Source organism: Falco biarmicus, chromosome 9, assembly GCF_023638135.1.
Source record: "Falco biarmicus isolate bFalBia1 chromosome 9, bFalBia1.pri, whole genome shotgun sequence".
In the NCBI taxonomy this organism is placed as follows: Eukaryota; Metazoa; Chordata; class Aves; order Falconiformes; family Falconidae; genus Falco; species Falco biarmicus.
Window position 1 is genome coordinate 24,883,232 of NC_079296.1, and position 20,744 is coordinate 24,903,975.

At 41.0% G+C, this 20,744-nt stretch overlaps 1 protein-coding gene across 1 annotated transcript in view; it reads right to left on the reverse strand.

Moving 5' to 3' along the window:
• The window catches only part of SORCS3 (sortilin related VPS10 domain containing receptor 3), a 304,283-nt gene that overhangs the window by 141,996 nt on the left and 141,543 nt on the right, over positions 1-20,744 (reverse strand). The gene's annotated exons all lie outside the window — the stretch shown is intronic.

The following is a 20,744-nucleotide window of genomic DNA, read 5'->3' on the forward strand; positions in this document are numbered from 1 at the left end:
AATGTTATCAAGAAAAATGTTGTGGAAACATTAACACCATCTCATTAACATCTGGAGAAAACGACATCACATTAAAGCAAATGCCAGTACCATAAAATAAAGGCAAACAGTGGGAAATAAATTAGAGCTGTGCTAAACACAGCAGGTTATTGATACAGTAGCTGAAACAAATATAGAAACTGCCTTTCAGCAGGAAAACAGATCCAGGAACTGCCTTTTTTAGCTAGCTGCAAAATGATCAGCTAGCTGAGATCCACTGCAGTTTTGTTACACTCACATGTCCACATTAACTTTTCTTAAGCAGCTTCACAGAGCTCCAACTTCAAGACTACAATAGGGTAACACATTAATTTTGACAGCAAAAATCAGTTACAAGGAATAGTAAGACTCTTGGTATGTTAGATCTTGATCAAGCAAAAAATTTCAGCGCTTTTTTAATCTTAAGTGCCTCATTAACTCCATGAAGTCACCAAGGGAAAGCAAATATAATGTAAATGGTTTCTGATCCTTTCCATTAAGAAATGAAAAGGGCCTTTAAAACTAGAACTGAACATTGTCCCAGGGTGAAGTCACCTGTATGAATACAGCTTGAGCTCTGAGCTCCTTCAACATCCCTCACATACACCGCTTACCAGCCTCATAAAGCAATCTCCAACTGTTCCACAGAAAGCCACACCACAAGTCCTGAAAAAGCACACTTGCATTGTGCTCTGGTACACAGCGTGGGAAATAAGAAACATTCCCACAGGCAACTGAACCCCCGGAAATCACTCTTGATAGTAGGTCCCAATGGCTTCCACCTAGAAGGAAGCTTTGGTGTGTTTCTTCTTTCCAATTAGATCAAAATATGTATTTCATTTTGCTCCAGACAAGAAGGGTTTCCCCCAGTATTTCAAGATATTTTTTCTGTCACTGGTGACTTAGACTTCAAAGACACTTTATCCCCCAAATATACACCCCTGTTCATCCAAAGCATTTTGCCTGTGCCAGACAGAGAACTGCAACATATTTTAGTAAAAATCACTTGCTTCTGCAGAATGGAAGAAGGATGTAAGATTGCCAATATAACAAGATATTCCAGAGACATCTTATATTTAAAAGGAAGGAAACTTCAGGAATAAAAAGATTTTCCACTTGATATCGCAGCAGGTTACAAAGTTAATAATGCTGCATATTAAAAGGTCACTGTTAGATAGAGGGAAAGCTGGAAGAGTCTAACAACAGTTATACCTTGTAAGTGCCATGACATTGGTCACCCACCCCTCTTCATCCAGTTCTGATACTAACTCTCCACTCTTCACATAGAGAAAAGAACACACCCAACATCTCTGTTGTCATCCAGCCTCCCAGCCAAGGCCGATCCTACACAAAGCAGGGTGGAAGAAACAGGAGGCTCAACTGGAATGAAAAAAGCCACCACCAGTCATGCGGCTAGAACTGGTCCAGTTTTGTTATAGGGCAAGCAGGAAAAGAAGAGTAGGAGTCTCTAGGGTTTCATATTTTTTTTGTTATTGTCTTTTTCCTACTGGAAGCTATGAGGGGAGGGGACAACTTCTCACAGGGAAAAGAAACAGCAGGACATTTGTCAAAGGCCTGAAACTGCCACTTCTCATTATGGGGCCAGGGCGAAGAAACCACCCCGGTAGTGATTTAGATTAATCGCTTTTCATTAAGAACCAATAAACAAACTCCAGTCAGTATAAGCATTTCTGCCAACACCCTGTGTTGCCATTTGTAATTGCCATAAGGAATAGCAAAGGAGCACCAGAGAGTTGTCAAATGTAATTTATAGGGTTTTAAGATTTAATCATTTTCTATAATATTAAATTAAATGGCAGCCTTTATTAAAAAGGAAATTACATTTCACCTTGCTACATTCTAGTATACACACACACACACATATATATAAAAATACTATTTTCAATTGCAGTCTTCAGTTTAAGTGGAGAGAGGAACGGGAGGCAGGATTGATTACTGCTGAGGGTAAGTTCTTGAAAATATACTTGAGATGAGGTTGTTTATACTACATAGCTTTTCCTCTAGAGGCTATAGCCTGACCTCCAAAATTCAATGGGCAATGAATGGCAAGCACCAGACAAAACAAATCAGGCTGAAAATCGGGCTGAACTTCAGGTAGCTGCCTAGGAGATGAACACAGAAGATTGCTGACTGGTATGTGGAACATCTCCTTTATAGCAGGAGCTTTAGGGGCAATGGTAACACATACAGAATTGTTCTGAATTAGCTTCAGCTCAGCAGAACGCCAGACACCAGTGGGGGAAGCACACAGAGGGGAAATGATTCAGAGAGGCCACCTTGCAAGAACAGCATTAACTACAATGTATGGACTGAGGTCTTTGGCACAATCAGAAAACACATCCAGCTCTGAATACATCAAGGGGATTTATCCCAGGAAATAAGAAGCACTGGCTTCAGGCAGAAAGAAAAAGGAGGGGAAGTGTCATGCTATACATACCATACATTCGGTAAAAAACCTGTGGAAGTAGCTAAGAGTCACTCATATTTGTTGGAGAGCGTGTGCGACCCTTAAAGGAGCTCTGCTGAAATGGCATGGGCTCTCGTGGGGTTAATATAATAAAAAGTAAGGCATGATTTGTAACTAAGAGCTTGAGTTCCTGCTACCCTGATTAAAATGCCAAGTGTGTCACTAGGTTAATGCAAACACCTTCCTCAGTGTTGGTTTCACATAGGTTGTGTGCAGGTGGATGAGTCAAGATGGTGACACACTCCTCTTCCTCTGCTCCAAGCTAGCCAGGCACAAAGACAACTGTGACGTGGAATATTGAACCACACCACTAATAAGCTAGCACGCTTCTTAGGGGCACAACGCTACAACATGCCCAGATGCTGCTGGCTTGGAGCTACAGGTAGCCTGAGCTCCTATCTGCCTGAATCTGTCTACTGCAGTTATGCCAGACTCTCCTACAGCTTGGCACTCAGTTCTTCCCTCAGCACCCTCCACAGTACTGCCCTCATGTTAGCAGGCCTGCTTGGCACAGCACCGCTACCCTTCCCCTTCTGCACCCAAGGCACAACAACACATGTACACACACCCCATCATATTACCTGTATCCATATAATTGGATTCAAAAGCTTTATCACCACTCTTTCTCCCTGGTTCTGTATTATCTCAACACAACAGAGATCTGTTTTGCACACAGCTGAATCTTTTAATAAACTACCTCTGGACAAAAAAACCCAAACCAAACGTGCCACATAAAAGGCATTTTATTATTATTATTATGTTTTATTGAATCCTTTTATTTTTCTCAACCAACAAATTTTTACTGTAAATAACTGAAGTGCATCTCTAAATCAGTATGAAGAAGTTTTGTAGGCACAATATCTGTAGCAGTAGTACCACTGAGCTATATTAGCAGGAAGTATCTCAGTAAATGAACAAAGAATACAGGTTCAAAATAAATGTCTTTTGTTCCCACAAATAAGTAGATAGCATTAAACTATTGTGTACTGCCTTCTGATCTTCCTTTTCGTTTTAATATGCTTTTCATAAGCAGTCCTTTTCAGAGGTCCCAGTCACATTCTCATTCACCTATATAAAGTGCTATTCTAAAAAGAAATAAACAAAAGTGTTTTTTTTAAAAAAAATCCACCTACAAACCACCCAAGCCTCCATAGCTACAAAAGAAACCCAGCTCCTTAAGGAAAGTATTAGCAATTTGCTCTGTAGCACTGTATTGTCCTCTTCTGCAATCGAAAAGGTAGCTCTGCCACAAATGCTCCTGCAAAAACAGAAGCTTAAGGGTTCATGTTTACAGCTTTATAGTGATTTTCATCTTGAAGGTGTTCAGCTTACACGTGAAATGGCTTTATTATTATTTTTTATGCCTCCTCCCACTAGACTTTCCACTCCAAGCACTTCAGGTCCTCCCTCAAAAAACCCCCAACTTTAGGTCCTTCCTAAAGCCAGGCTATACTTATACCAACAACAATAAAACACAAATCTGATTTTTAAAAGATTTTTTTTTTTTACTTTTTAATTGTTGAATTAAAGCATTTAAAGGATTGCATGGTCCCACAAGACTATAAGGAGCTAAGCCTACTTCTCCAAAAAAGTTCCATATTGGCTTTGATTTTAAAAAGCCAAAAAGTTTCAACAATTTATGCTGAACTGTCAATGCAAACAGAGGACTTTTGCTTTGACTGGATTTACGATGTCCTTTCCTACTTTTGAAACTGAAAAACCAAAATCAAATGACATTCAGAGGCTTAAAGATACAAACCCCATTTTCTTCCTTCAAAACGTTAGTTCATTACAAGTCCCCAAAAAAGTTCCATATTGGCTTTGATTTTAAAAAGCCAAAAAGTTTCAACAATTTATGCTGAACTGTCAATGCAAACAGAGGACTTTTGCTTTGACTGGATTTACGATGTCCTTTCCTACTTTTGAAACTGAAAAACCAAAATCAAATGACATTCAGAGGCTTAAAGATACAAACCCCATTTTCTTCCTTCAAAACGTTAGTTCATTACAAGTATGCCCAGTATGAACAGTTCGGAAATCCTTTATGGGTAAAGTAATTTTTTACTGCTGAAGCATTTCAGATCAAATATTTGACCATCTGAAATTTCTCACTGGCAAATATTTGGTTATTCATTCCCTTCTCATTTTTCCTCTCCCTACATCATTAATGCAATTTACTTGCCTTGCAAGCCAAAGGATGCCCTCGAAGGTACTTACACAACCTCAACCTCTCAGAACACACCTGCAGCCCTTCTCTGCCAATCCCATGGAGGACAGATGCAACGCATTGCAATGAAAATCTCATCTTTTTCTTTTCTTCATTCCTCACCAAATGTCAGTTCAATTTAAAAACTTCAGTTTAAGTACATCAGCCCCAACCCCTTCGAGACTAAAATGTACTGGTGTCACAAGTAACTGTCTACTTACCAGCAAAAGTAACATCCATATAAATCAGCATTAAGCTAAAGGTTATCTTTGCATGATTTGCACTAGTTTAGAAAGCACACCTTTACACAAACTTCTACAGATGTTCAGAAACTGCTAGATACCTGCTCACTGCCCTGTAGATATACTGACTCCTGCAATAATCAGGGGAAAAGGAAGCCAACCTCTACTTCCCAGTCACCAAGACCAGCATATCAGTCAGACAGGAAAAAAAGGGAGATGACAGTAATAAAAGTCTGCTCTAAAGAGATACCGTTTTTATTTAGACACAACAAAAGCAATCCACCCCATTACTTAGGGATCAGCAACTGTGGTGAGAGGGACATCTGAGCCAAACACAAAGCCATGAAGAAGGCAACAGCTTCTGCATAATTACCAACTTTGCATCCCAAAAGGAAAACTCATTACAATCCCTTGTGTTACAGAGTTTCCCAGATCTGGGGCTCCTTCTTGTCTCACATAGCTCAAAAAACTTCCTTAATGCTGATAACCTGTGGGCATGAGTCAAACAGTAATGGTGCACTGAGCTTTTATGAGAGAGAAATTATCTGGACCTACCCCCTTTCAACTTCTTGTAACTTCACTTCTTATTGCCCAAAATTTAACATTAATAACAGGTTTAATTAATGAATATAGCACCAGATCACCATCTCTCAGAACCATAACGCTGTAATCTTAAAGGATGAAGTGCACTGCACTCACTCTATAAGGGTTTATGAAGCATGTGTTATAAAAGTACCTCAACCATAAGGCTTTTATACCTTGGCACTCACTTCAATACAATCCCATAAAATCCAAGCAATCTTTAAGTGTTAAAGGTGACTTTCACTACTGTATTTATTATTGGATAATGAAAAATGAGTCAGACACCCATAGAAACCAAGCAATGAAATAGAGTTTCCTGAGGCTTTTGGATTGGGTCTGCATTATATGTACCGTGACCAAAGAACCAAATAGCTCTCTTAAGACCTTTCAGGCACTTCATGTTAACCTTTCTCCAGAACTTCCTTTCCAACAGGACTTCTTTGTAATTACAAACCAGCTTCTACTCTGCAGAATCCCATTGCTTGTCATGGACTTTCCAGATGTCAACAGCTGTTTCTGTAAGCATCCAACTCCTGTGAAGGACCTCCTCCATAGACTCCTCCAGCTGTGCTGGTGACTGCAGCTCTCTATTGCAGTAAGCTGGTTTGAGAAGCCAGCATAAATCTCCAACACTAACGTCATGGGGAACCCATCTGCAGGTTCCCCATCTTTCCAATATTGAGAGAAAATGATCAGAGAACATCGTGCTCTTCAAGGTTACACGCAGATCCTATGTCTTTGTAGATTATTTTGTCTTTTGGAGAAGGTAGATGAAAAAAGAGGACCATTACAAGGTAAAGAATAATAAGCTATAAAATGAAATTTATTTATTTTTTTAAAAAAACTAAGACAGCAGTGTCTCCCAGTGATATTGCAACACAAAAGGGGACATCACTGGGATGCTTGTTCATTTGTATGAATATCAAATCCATTCCTGAAATATAATATGTAATTATTCTGCTGTCTCCTTGGTTTTAAATGTATATTTAGACAGGCCATCTTCAAAATTGAGAGCAAGTTTCATCATAAGTTTCGTAAGTCATATCACAATAATATTCTGCATAGATATCAAGATGATTTTGTCATTCAGAAATGATGCAAGCATAAATCTGCTGTCCAAACAGCACACCCTCTAACCAAGATCAAGTACCCCAGGTTCACTCTTAACTTGAAAAGCCCCTCAGCAGAATCCTGGTACTGTCAAAAATAAAGCTAAGAGTTTTAGCTATAACCAACCCAATGTGTGACTTTTCTCAACAGAACCTCTGAAACAGTAGTTCAAGGGACCATAAGTCTGGCCTATGAGGCTGAATAATCTACACACATGAAATCCTAGTATTATACTCAGTAAATATGCAATTGGAATATATAGTCACAACATGTGCCATATACAGTTGGCTCAGTCAGGGAAGACTACACATTTCAGATTACAGCATCTCAGTAATTCTTTCATTTGCTTCTCATAAAGATTAAAAAGGGCAGAGATGCCAGAAAGACTTTGGAGAGACTGAGATAGAGCAGTTTGGTGGCAGAAGAATTATTTCTATCATCCTCCTGTCTGAAAATCCATAGGAGAGATATCTTACATGATTAACTCTGATAAAATAGATTAGCAAAAGCACATCAAATGAGGACCAACACCATGTTGCCTTCTCTAAGGAGATGCATATCAGCCCATCACACTTGTTTACAGTGAATAACCCCAGTGAATCTTTCTGACCTCTATTATTTCTCATATCCGGTTATATCCAGATAATAATTGCAATTAATTGTTCAGATTTGTAAAAATTAGAACAGGCTTTTGGCATTGCAGCCATACCTGCCATAAATTGACTCACCAAAACAAAACACTTCACAGGATTCCAATGCTCACACACACCCCCCATCCCCTATAGAGAGCTCTTCATTTAATTACCACCTCTAGCAGCTGTGCAAGAGCACAGATGCACCTTGCAGGATGCCCTTAGGATTAAGAGCAAATCAAAGCTAAACTGGATACAGAGCAAGAGCCCCTCAAGGAAAACCACTCTGCCACTCCTTGGCAGGTGGGAAATGAAAATATATCATGGCTGTAAGGCTTAGGCAAAATCAGAGCCGGGAACTGAGACACTCTAAGGCTGTCCTAACATACCCACAATGCCAAATCCCAGGCTGGATCCGCTTTGCATGCACAGGAGTGGAATAAGCCATCGTACTAGACCCAACAAAGCAGAACATCTCATCTTTGTTTTACTGCTAAGCAGGTCAGAACAACATGTCTCCCTGCTTTCTCTTGTCTTTTTGGCACTGGACACATGTACTTTTCACTTTTAATTACCAGGCACAGCAGGCATTTGCTTGTTAAATTTCAGGTGCCAGTGGGGATGGAAGCCATCCAAAAAGCATGTGTTTGACCTGGCAAAGAGTGACTGATTGGCAACAGCCACATGCTTAGTTGTAAAACCTTTTCATTGTCACAGCAAGGCAGAGTTTACCCAAGGTTACTCCATCCCATTATGTTCCTGTTACAGCTGCACATTCTCCAGCTCCCCACAGATCATCAGAGCAAAAGCCCTCTGCCACAGTAATCCCACTTTCCCGAGGCCACTGTGTGCTGTTCAGCCAAAGGCATACCACAGCATGTTCATGCATAGTGCCCCTCTATGAACTGCCAAATGGGTTACAAGCATCACCATATGGCTGGTTTTGTATATACCCAGTTTGACCAGCACTTCTATGACTGGGCCTGGACCAGAATTAGAAGGAACCCGGGCAGATGACCTTAGGTAATAACTGGTGCTTCCACAGGAAAAACAGACAGCAAATCAGCAGAAGAGAAACATAAAGCTTCTGACCTACATTATGCTTTGCTCTGAAGTCTGGTATTTCTGCATAGCATAGTTCTGCATGATGCCTTTTTACTTTTCTCAGTTCAACACAGGAAATTCCTAACTGTTGCAACAACTAACATGTTTTGTGGTCACCAGCTTTTTCTAGTGACACAGAACAGCTCTGATCACAAACTGAAAGAGAAAAGCAGCATTCGCTGTTGTAATTATATGCTATTTGAGTAAATGCACAACCATGCATTGTGCCATTCTCCATAGAACTACAAAGTAATTTGCACCATTATAACTTATCATGTAAGCAGAAATAGTTACAGAAAATAACGTTATCAATAAGGAGAGGCTGTGTGCACCACAGCTGCTGGAACTGAGAACACCATTTATATGAAAACACTCCTCTGATTATAGGTCTCACTTGGGAGAACACTTTACACATGGGAATAAGTTTACTCATAGTAGTTGCCCCATTACAGAAAACAAAGGGATGTGCATGGATAGTTACTTATGGGGGTAAACTTTTGCAGGCTGCATACAGCAGTCTGTTTCATTTGAGGACAGTAGAGTGTTTCATGACTCTTTAGAAAAATAAAAATTGTATTATGTATCTCCCTTGAGGCCATTAAACCTGAATAAAATTTTAAATGCATCATTGCTTCTCCTCTGCTTACACATTTTGTTTTTCTGCTTTTTAGTCAGATTGCAGAGAGAACATAGACAGCAGTCAGCTTTATTCACGTTCACATCCAGATGCTAGCGATGTATCTCAATTTACTTAACTGGCAACTATTACTCATGTCCCTCACTGTCCCTAATGTATTCCTCCTAACTTTTTCCTACTGGAGGAAGCCGAGGAGGTAGGAGAATATCTATTCATTTTCTGGATGGAAGGCTGAGGCCCCCAAAATTTAAAGGTTAAAGTTAACAAAACATGCTGGCATTGCAGTGTTCTGCACAGTAGCACTCGGGTCTAAGCTATTCACTGTGGTTGCAAGCTCCACATGCTAACTCAGGTGCCAGAGATCCTAATACATGGGAAGGTTCAGGATGCAGGAACAGGATTAACAGCTACCAGCTCACTGGCTTTGATGTTTTCTGTTACATTGGCAAAATTAGTTCCCAGTGATATAGTCCTTGCAGGTTTATGGTAGAAGTCTTGTCTGCAGTTACACACCAAGAAGGTGAGTGACCGTGACCCACAGCCACTATGTCCTGTTCCAATAGGGTCACTGATACCTCACAGCCTTGGGAAAATCACATACTTTCTTTTCCGTGTCCTTCCATGTACATACATAAGCCCTGGTCACTGCAGTGACCTGAAGGACTACTGTAAGAAGAAAGGAAATTGGAAAAGTGGACAAAGGTTTTATGCGCAGCACAACCCTGAAACTTTGCTTTAGGAATCAAATGGCAAAACTCAGAAAATTGCCAGCCTGACTCCACCTTTCCACCCATTTCCAGGTCTTGAGCACTATGTTCATCGCCTCCACTCCATTGCCACGCATGTCTCTGAGCACAGCTGCTACATTGGTTTTATTGCTTTCTTGCAGCCTTTTTAAGGATCCCATTGGTCTGCCGTGGAACGGCTCCAAGGGAAGCAAAAGATGTCAGATAAGCTTTTTTCTCAGAAAAAGGACAACCTGATTTGTTGCAACAGGGACTTAAAATATCATGGGGCCCACTGCAAAAGGAGGCACTGGTCTCTCCTCACAGAGAGACACAAGGTCTGGGCTAAACGTCAAGCCCCCCAATTTATAAGAAAAGTACAGACTGAGTTTCCTCTAATTGCATCTGTGCACGACTTGGAAAATTCCCCTCATTACCTTCAGAGTACAGCAACACCTGCCCGTATACAATGAAAAAAGGCATTTTAGGATGGATAGGTTCAAGGGCGATGAACTTGCACTAATGGAAAAAGAAGCCTTGAGCACTCTGAGATGTGCTGAAACGTCTCTCTACGATCTAGCCTAGTCAAGCTCCATGCCAAAGAAACACTGCTCCTAATACAGCCACACAATGTTTTCCAGAATTCACAGTGCTGCTTGGGATAAAGATTTTTACACAGAATTGATCACATCAGAGCTGACTAGCTACTGCACTTACACTATAAGAGGCAGATGTGCATATGACAGAAACTGAGACAGTGGCCAGCGTGTACCCTGCAGACTCTGCTAATCTATTCTATTAAAAATGAGAATTCACTCAATAATGCTGAATTCCTCTATTCTTCACTTTGGAAAAGAATGAAATAAAAAGACATTTTGGCTTAAATTAGTGGGGTTGGGATGGGGGTAGGAGGGGGATTTCCTGAAAGAAAAATAATTGTGTCCTGGTGAACCACCTCTCATCGCTAAAGATCAAGGTTAGAGCACTATGCAGTCTTCGAAAGGACCCACCTGCCCCTTTTCCACGAGCTGCTCTCCACCCATTCTATTATTTTTCCTCCTTTTTAATAACGGGACATGCTGACTCGTTATTATTGATTGATGACCCTGCTGTCTCTGAAGCACCATTCCCCTCTCATTAATTCAAAACTACCTCATTTTTCATACTTCATAAATTAATATGTTATTGGAACTGAAGCAGTAAAGGCAATGGCCACGTTTCATAGAGAGGTAGGGAGGGTGGAGAAAGGAAGGAAGTCTCATAAACCCATCCTACATCAGGATCTACAGCTGTGTCTGCCCTGCTGACAGGCTGGGTGTTATGTAAGGCAGCCCCTTACAAGGTCCTGTACATCCTGACAGCCCTTCTTTGTCCCTGTAACCATGGCGGGTGCTCTGAAAGCTCACACAGGTCCACTCTACCCAGTTCATAAAAGCAATGGCCATGCTAAGTGACAAAATTGCAGCTTTATTTTAGTGGATATTATAACTCCTGATCTGTCCTTTAATGCTTGCTGGTTAAATTGGAACAAACTACCGCTTTATTAAACACTTAGAGCCAACTCTGGAAAGTCTACATCTAAATGTGGATGTGACCTTTCCAGTTTTACCCCATCTCTTCTCTTTACAACCTTGTACCATCCCTAAGGTCCCGTAGGACCCTGACTCTAGCAGTACAAGGTGAAGCAGGCAGAGAGCAACAGGGAGGTGGACTGACTTTTAGGAAGCCAGACAAGGCAGCCCTGTTATAGACAAACACCGGCACCCTGCCAAGCTGACTCTTACCTGATAACTGTCCTTTTTTCTTCAAATCTTATTTGCAAGTTCTATAAAAACAAAGCTGACATATTGGCTTGTGTTTCTCCCATGTTTCCACCTCAAAATTTGAATCCCCAGCTATTCAAGTAGACAACAAAATGCAATGATACCCTTCTCAACAAATTTTAGGGTTCTTTTAGTACGATGGGGCTGGGAATTGTATTTGAAGTGGTAGATACCTACAGTGCCAAACTAACACTGTTCACCAAATCTGTTCTTGCACACAAAACAACCTCAGGGAAGTGTGCATGGTAAATAAGTCCCAAGGGTTTGGATTCTGGTTTGCCTTTTCCTAAAATCTGTGCCTGCTTTCATTCAAATGGCCATTTTTTTCCCAAAGCCTTAGGCAACATCTAAGCAGGGATTTCAGGATCACAGTTTCAGTCCTTGGTGGATAAATGATGTAGCAGGTGTCTGACTGCTTTTTTCTTATTTTACTTATACATCTTGTGTCTACATACTTACTTTTATCAGCCAGACTTCCAATATCTATGAAGGCTAAAAGAACATTTATCTAACAAAACATTTTTTCATAAAGCCAACTTAGCCAGCCCTAATTTTAGTCCCTATTTTTATTAACTAAATCCTGCATTAGGTTTCCATTTGCTTTAAATACTTAACTCAGCACTAACCAAATGTATATTAAATGCATTTTTCATAGGTTTCTGAAATTAAGTAAAAGCTCTTGGAATACAGTAATACAAAGACATGAAATGCAGATGCATAAAGGCACACACATGCAAATCCTGGAGTTTCATAATATATGAACATTTTTCTCCTCATGAACACTGAAATGATGGCTTTCAGTGTAGTATCATTAAGATAGGTATAAACAGAAACAGATACCCATCTCTTTTCTAACCTGCTCCCCTCCACCCCCATTAAATAATGCCATATGTGAGCATTTTGTTAATTATCTCAATTGGGTTTATTTTTAGAGACAGTTGATGAGCCGTGGGTGAGGTTCAGTGGGATTTGAGGGTTTTGTTTATTTAGTTTTTAATGCATCTGCTTCTTCAGAGAATTAACTGAAAAAGCCCCAGGAACCTCTGGTTTTCATGTTCATGCATATCAAGGGACAGCCTTCCCTGGAGTACAATGATCAGGTTGTCCTTGTTTAAGCGAGGGGAAAACTTCCATTGGGATCTCTCATAAGTTTACGTCCCAATTCTGCACTGACAAATGGTCATATCCCAGACCACAGATGTTATATGACTTCCATTTATCTCTATGATTTATGTCAAGTCAGAAGTCGTAAAATTAAAACATGCAAGCAAACAGACAGCAGTTCATTGTAAGTCCTGCAAGTACAGGAGCCTACAAGTCAAGGTCCCAGTCGGGAATCTGACATGCCAGGTCCCCACAGCCCCAGGCTGCAGCAGGGCAGAGCATTCTATTGCAGGAGTCCCTTGACTACAAAGACCCATAAGGAGGCACAATCCACAAATAAAGTAATAATAATAATAATTTTTAAAAAAGGCTATTTGGGCATACTGAAAAAGACTCTATGTTTTATATTCTAATAACATTCATATTTTGCCTTTACATCTCAACATCTTCCATTCATTGATCTTGAACCACGTTTAAAACACTAATAAAATTAGTCATCTAGCATCAAGAAACTGTATTTTTTTTCCATAGGAAAGGTCAGAGAAATCTACTCTGAAAACGTGACTTTTCTGAATTTAAAAGAGACAATAAAAATCCCTTCAAAAGGAGAAGTTTCTGAAGTCCTCTTCTCCAAGTATTACAATACATCTGTAACTCAAGAGATTTCTTTCACACAGTTTCAGGTCATGGTTCTGCAAAGATTTACATAAATTCTCTTCTTTCTCAGGTGTCATGTCACATATTTTCTGACTCTACCATGGATGTTGTGGGTGACCTTGAGGACATCATCTTTGATTCATCTGTATGTAAAGAAAAATATTACAACTTCATTCACATTGTATTCCTGTATTTGAACTGTCAGTTCTGGAGACTGACAGTGACTGTCCCTGAAGTGTATTTACAAGACAGAATACAGCGCCTTGTTAACCAGGCTGCAGTCACATTTGTACAAGCCACTGGTACAACCAGAGCAGACAAATCTGAGCTCAGCTAACCCAGACGCTGTGTTTCAGAGCTACAGCCTTTCCTGTACAGCAGTAGGCAAGTTCTAACCACATAGGCTCTGGACTGGGTGGCATGGTTTTTAGAGTGCTGAGAGGCACAGGAACTTCATATACCACTCAACAGGTCCCAGGAACAGGTGCACAAAGAAACGGTTACAGCTGTATTTGCAGCTCAGGAAATTTCAGTCCTGTTAAAGGAAGCTGCAAAACCAAGAACTATTTAGTAACTGTATTTCACTGTGCTGAAGGGAAAGATTAGGGATAAAAGACAGTAGAAACAACTAGTTCTATCATTCGTGCCCTGTGGCTCTAACTCAGCCCTGTTGCCTTTGTGTTATAAATATGTTTGCTGAGATCACATCATCAAGTGCCACTTTGCAGCACATGCTGTTTTTCACAGTGTCAGCAGAACATGGAAAAAGGGTCCAAAGAAACCTTCCATCTGCCAGATGGCTTTAGGATACTCCAGAGCTCATTTTCTCACCAATAGCTCAGGATGCAATCTTAGGAAAAAGCAGCAGATGACTAATGGGAGCTGTAGCAAAGGATGGCAGCTCGGTTTGGGCTGGGCTAGCAAGCATCAGGTGCATGCTGGAACCTCTGCCGCCTCAGCCTATCACACATTTGCTGAGTAAGGACAAAACAAAATGCTGAGGAATTCCCTTTGGGAACAAATGAACTAAGAAATAAAAGAAAAACAAAATCCATTTGGACTGTGGTTCTGCCCTGAGGCTCCAAAAACAGCTGAGGAATTCCCTTTGGAGATACATGAAGTCAGGATAGAGTTTGCTCTCAGTTACTCTGCAAGCGAGTGAGAAGAAATAAAAGGGAGGTCAAAGCAACTTGCGCTCATTTAGGATGTCCAGCTTCTGTAAGAGAAGCTGTCACTCCCAATGTGCTAGCTTGTTTCCAGTCAGGTAGATGCACTCCTCTTCAATTTCAATAATACAGTCACAATTAACTTATCCCTTCATTAACCTGAACTGCAACACAGCATGCTTTCTGCCAGCTCATAAACAGTTGCTGCACAGAAACAAACAAATCTAATTAGATTTAGTTTCAGAGCTTCTGACTCCAAATACCTCTGAACATTTCTCATTCTGACGGGCCAAGTTCGGAGGCGTGACTAGGTATGAGAGGTGCGGCATGCCTTTGGCTTTTATAGCTTCTGTGATTTGGACTGCCCCTCCACTAACAGCTGGGAAACTAGTCTGCAGAACAATTTTCTCAAAGCTCTTTAATTGAGCACTGTAACTTTATTTCTGCTTTATGCTGTTTGCAACTACTGGTCAAATTGCTTAGCTAGATGGTCTGTCTATAAATAAAATCTCTAATGCTTCAGTTGGGATATGGGGGGGTGAATTTTCATTTCAATCACTGCACCTGGGTGATATTTCTGTGCAGACAGTCAGCATAAAAGACTACAGACCTTTTAATTCTTCAAGTTATCACCTTCAACAATCGTAACAGCACAGGAGAAAAGCTAAAGATGACTGCATCCAATTGAACTGCAAAGCAAATTCTTCAATGCAATCAGGACCTCCCATTTGTCAATATCTCATCAGAGCAATGCTATATACAAGCAAGTGCTTTTTGGTTTGAGTTCGTTGTCATTCTCTACCTTTTCCCTCTCTTCTTTTCCTTTTAAATACTTTTTGACTCCATCCTCTCAACCTTCACAGGAATTCAAAGCATAGAGATAAAAGTTTGATAGTGAAAACTGGGTTTTCAACTAAGCAACACCTTCACCAAGAATATGCATTCTTGACAGAACATTTAATGAAAAAAGTAATACATGAAATCTATGGTTCAACAACAATTCCTTGAGATTCAAAATGGCATCTTAGTGCCTGAAAGGAGCAGTGCTTCAGATGTATGGGACTGTCATTCTCATCCTCTTTCTGCATCCTTTGGAAGGACTTTGCATCCCTCTGTGAGGCATCAATTCTAAAATTAATCCTGTTATTGACAACCAAGAAGAAAGCAAATGTTCTCGGGATAGGGGATCTTAACCAGCAGAACAACACATGCTAGAAATTAGGGACTTGCAGCACTTCAGCTCCAAACAGTGCCACTTTGAAATGCAGGCAGGCGGGCAAAGAATCATAGGCTGATTTTTTTGTGGAAATTATCCAATTTTCTAACAGAAAGTTTTCAACAACAAAAAAGAAAAAAAGATAGAAAGAATATGGGAATTTAAAAAGTCAAGAGAAATGTTCGTATTAAAATAAAAGAGACTTTTTTCCCTTAGCGCTTTGGAAGAAATAAACAATTCTAATTCCCAGACTGCTGTGAAAATCTGCCTCTAGTAAAATGTAACTAATGCCCAAAACATAGCATTAAATTAAAGGTCAGCAGGGAACTGAGATCTCTGCCCAGCAGAGAGCAAGCAGACTTTTGTCATATCCCTAAAGACAGACAAGAGGCTATAAGGTAGAAAAGCCAAAGCTTTGCATTTTGCAACTCAGCTTTTCAGAGCACTGAACCATCTGTCCTTAAATCCCATTCATCTGTAAGGAAGGGGTGCTGCTAAACAAATATAAACGTTTCTCCTTTCTGAAGTTCACCACAGAATTATCGTGCTTGCTGCAACCTATGTGTCAATCAGGCAAAGCAGATGGTTTTCATGTGGTCTCTCAGGCAGACAAATGGTGGGCAGATGCACTGAAGGGGAAGATATGCCCTGGAATACACTCTACCTATTAGAGCATCTTCATGGTCGTAAAAGTGTCAAAACTGCAGACACCACGGCTCAAAACAGTAACTCTTCAGAAAGCCATAGCCCCCAGGACTTCAGAGTTGCCTGACTGCTAGGTCTAATGATTACCTGGAATTTCATAGTGTTAATAAGAACACAGTGCAGATTTTTGTGATCCAAATACAAGTCCCTAGTGTGCAAGTGAAAGAAACAGCCCAAGCATCTGCAGGAGAGCAGATACAAACCTGGCAGTTTCAGGTCCCAGTAGCAGAGGCTATACACACAGTTACAAAGTGTTGTGAAACCTTGAGCTTGTTAGTTCTTAGGAGACAGGAATTAGCAGTACAACTGCTCCACAGAAAGATGAAGTAGTCCTGGTTCACGGCAGAAAGCATTTCGGCTCCGGTGCAGCCAGAGGCTATGGATTCGCAATGGGCTGCAGCCTGCCTGACTGTTTCCTTATGTTGGCACTCCAGGGTGGTCTCATTTCAGATGATGGGTGCTCTCAGATCACCAAGCTGGCCGTGAGAACTGGCAATGATACTTGAGAGGCAAGAGGAATCACAACTGAGAAGAGTATTCTCTGCACATTCCTTTGGTATCTCCATGTTGCTACATTGATTTAATTATAACTGCACACCTCAAATTACACAATGGCCAAGTGTGTTTTCCAAATACTTTCTTGTGATTTCTAGGAAACAAAGATCCCCTATCCCAGCTCCAAAGCCAGCCATCAGCAGGTTGGCTCAGCAGCTGGGGGCAGGCACTCTGGGACCCAATCCTGCTTCTGCCCAGCACTGTGTGGGGACACAGCCAAAGCCACCTCAGCTCAGCCTTGGCTATGCAGCTCTGCCTCAGTCAGCTCTGTGCACACAGAGGGTTGATATCTCCCAGTGGCAACATGTAAACCCAAGGAATACCCATAGACTAAATCTGGCATCTAAGTGCCAAACACCAGCAAACCTAAGAGGTGCCCAGGGAGAGCCAAGGCTGTCCTGGATTTATCACCATGATAACCATAGGGACTGTGTTTCTTCACCTCTTCCCCTTCTCAGCTGCCTCTTTCCTCTTCAGGCACAAAGGCATGATCTCGCCACAGAGACTTTGCCCACTGATAAATGCTGGTGACTGATCCGTTTCACTGGGGAATGAAGGACAGGACTGAGGGACCTACTGCTTTTAGGCTGCTCCAGCATTTTCCAGTGTGCTGTGTCAGGAAAGACTTTGCAATGCTTGGCAGGACACCAAATACAGATAGGGGTAATATTCAACACCCTGCTGAGCTCTCCAGTTAGGGGTGGAAGATACACACGGGAGCAGCTTAGAAGGAAGCCTAAGGAGAAAAAGAAATTAATAAAAAGCGCCTGAAAATATAACCCAAACTGGAACAAGACTCTAGCTTAAAAGAAGAAAGCCAACAATATGTGAAGCTAATTGGGGACTTGCTTTTGCCATCAATTTTATATAGTTGATGCTCAGACATTAACTTTGTTGGGAGCAATAAAGTTAATTTAACTTTGTTGGGAGAATAAAACCCAAAGGGAATTAAATATTTATAGGCCTAAAGAGCCACTAGGTCATCAAGTCTGACCTCTATGTGTAGCACATGTTCAAGAATCTGACAAAACCTAAATTAAGCTCAATTTTTCTTACAGAAAGGAATCAACTTTGTAAAAAAAGTGTGTTGGAGTGCCATAGTTTAGGAGAGTAAGGTGTGCATCAGGTGTGGCTTTCTTAAGACCAAGAGATATGGGGAACGACACAGGCTCCCAGACCATGGTTTGTAGCCATGTCTCACCCAGCTGCTCTGCCTCTGCATTTCAACCCTGTCCACGTCTGAACCCCCATATCACAGTAAAGCAGAGATGTTTGTATTAAGAAATCAGTGTCCCACCACGACCTGGCAGCAATGAGCAGAGAAACACAGCAGAAGCTGCCAAAAGACTCACAGTGTTCCCACGAAAAATTTTCAAAAAAGAAATCACAAACAAAAAGCTTTTGTTTTAAAAGAAGAAAGAAAAAAGCCACCATTCAAATCCTCTTGCCTCATAATTGAGCCCAGGGCTATGCCACAATTCAGGTAAATTATGTTTATATAACTGGTATTTGGCTGAATACGTAATTCCTATTTAACAGCTGAAGAGAGGCATTTTGGGTCTTCAAAGAAATCTGACAGGTAATTCCCACTGTAGTTCTGCAGGGTAGCTGAGAGGTAATTATCCTTCTCACTAGTAAATCAATTAGGAATAAATGTATGGAAAGCTTTTCTCCTCCTCCAAGTAACTGCTAATCCTCCGAGCACTAATGAGCAGACAGGGCTAGCAACAGTGTGCAAACCCATCAAAAAATCAACAGGAGCTGTGAGGCATGCAGAGACCAACCAGTACCTGGGAGCCTCAGGAGAAACTATCTCGCCTGGAGAGGGTCTGCATGATTCAGTGTGTGCACAGGCCCTATGCACATGTGTTACTTTTGGTACCCTCCTCCCTGTTTATTGCCTCAGACAAAGACCTATTTTTGAAGTACACAAGACATCACTGCATTGCATTCAACTAGCCAGCACTGTGAGAGGTGAAACACAAGGGATCTGGACTTTGTCTACTGGAGTCCAATTCATTTACCTACTGCTTTGTTGTTCATTACTGGTCGCTGTCCTCAGGAGCTGAGCAAAAACATGCCGCTTATTCTGCAAGCCACTGTAACAATACTCACCCAGACAGACTTGAACAAGATTGCAATCCAAGTGCATTTTTTTGCTGTGCACAAACTCATGAATCTGTAAGGTGGGTGGACAATAAACCTGAAATTGAATTTGACAGATCCCAGATGCTCCAATTCAGTGACACCTTCTTCAAGCATTTTTGAAATGCTGCACGGACGTTTGGAATTGCTTTGATGGTCAACAAAGCAGAGTCAGCTCTGCTTCAGACAAGCCAGCTGTTTAACCATACGCAGTAACTGTGCCCATATACTTAGTAGAAGTAGAAAGAATAGAAACAAATTGCTCCCACAGCAGCCAGCACTGAAGCTGGTTTCCTATGGGTTTTCCTTACAGCTTGTTTCTCCATGTCAAAAGATTTTCCAGAAGGGAAGAGGGAACACAAACAGATAGGTCCAGAAATTATTTCCTTAAGGCATAAGACTAAAAAACCAAATATTCAAAACTTGTCATCTGAAATAAGAAAACAGCAGGTAAAGATAGGTCTGCATGCCACTTTATGATGAAATGTAGGTGTTATTAATAAATATAAAAATATATATAGAGAGAAAAGACTGCTAATCTGTAAAGCTCGATAGCTTGAGAAATTGCTAGAAGATATTCACATATCCTAGTACTCCAATTGTGAGGGAGACTTTACACCAGTGACGCAGGAATTGTAACTGAGCATATTGCCTCTGATTTTTGGTGGGCAGAGTTGCTTTGGAAACAGAACAAGTAAGAATTAACTCGTAAGTGCCCACCATATTGAACACGGGAGGGGTGTGAAGGCTAGGAGAGCTCATTATGAAACATCTTAATTCCATTTTGCTCAGCAAAAAGAAGTCAAGGTAGTTGTCACACAATTCAGCTTCTGCATCAGAAAAAAAATATAGCAGACCCCTGCCCACTGCATTCTTCCTCTTCTCTATACAACTAAACACACACATATTGTTGCTGCTAAGTTATCAGAGTTATGACTGCCTTAAGGCTGCATACACTGAAATAAATATCAATCCTAAAACCTCTGTAGACTGACCAGTAACGGTAAACACAATAGTAGTAATAAGAACAGTACAAGTAGCAAAATACTAGTTTGGAAACCTATCGATGGGGACAGGAGACTGGCAGTTTGGAAGCGATCAAGCCAGCTGGGTTGCACCCCATCCAAACACAACTCCACTGCCAGCAATTAGCTACATGCTGCATCCTACCCACCTCGATTTTTGTGGGTAGATGAAAGCATCTTTGTCCTACTGCCTTCTTTGAATAAACACAGGTATAATTTTAAACCAAAAAGGCACTGAGGAGCAACTCCTGGGCTGTGCTCTGAGCCAGCTGCAGCCTTAATTGCATCACGTGGGAAGCATGAGCAGGGGGTTTGAAAGCTATGACCTCATCTTCTCTCCTACACATTCAAATCAAATCTGAGGTCTCCCACCCACATTCTGCTTTCAGCCCCCTTACATGATGTAACCAATGAAAATGTCATTTACATCTTTACCTCCAACTTCTAACTAGGGAAAGCATAAAAGGGCAAAAAAGCCAAATGTAGAAATAAATGCCTTTTACTCAGTATTTCTAATAATGAGACAGAGAAGGCAGGGAGAGATGTATTAACCAAAGCCAGTGTAAGCAAGAGTCCCAGCAACATTTGCGTGAGTTCAGCTTCT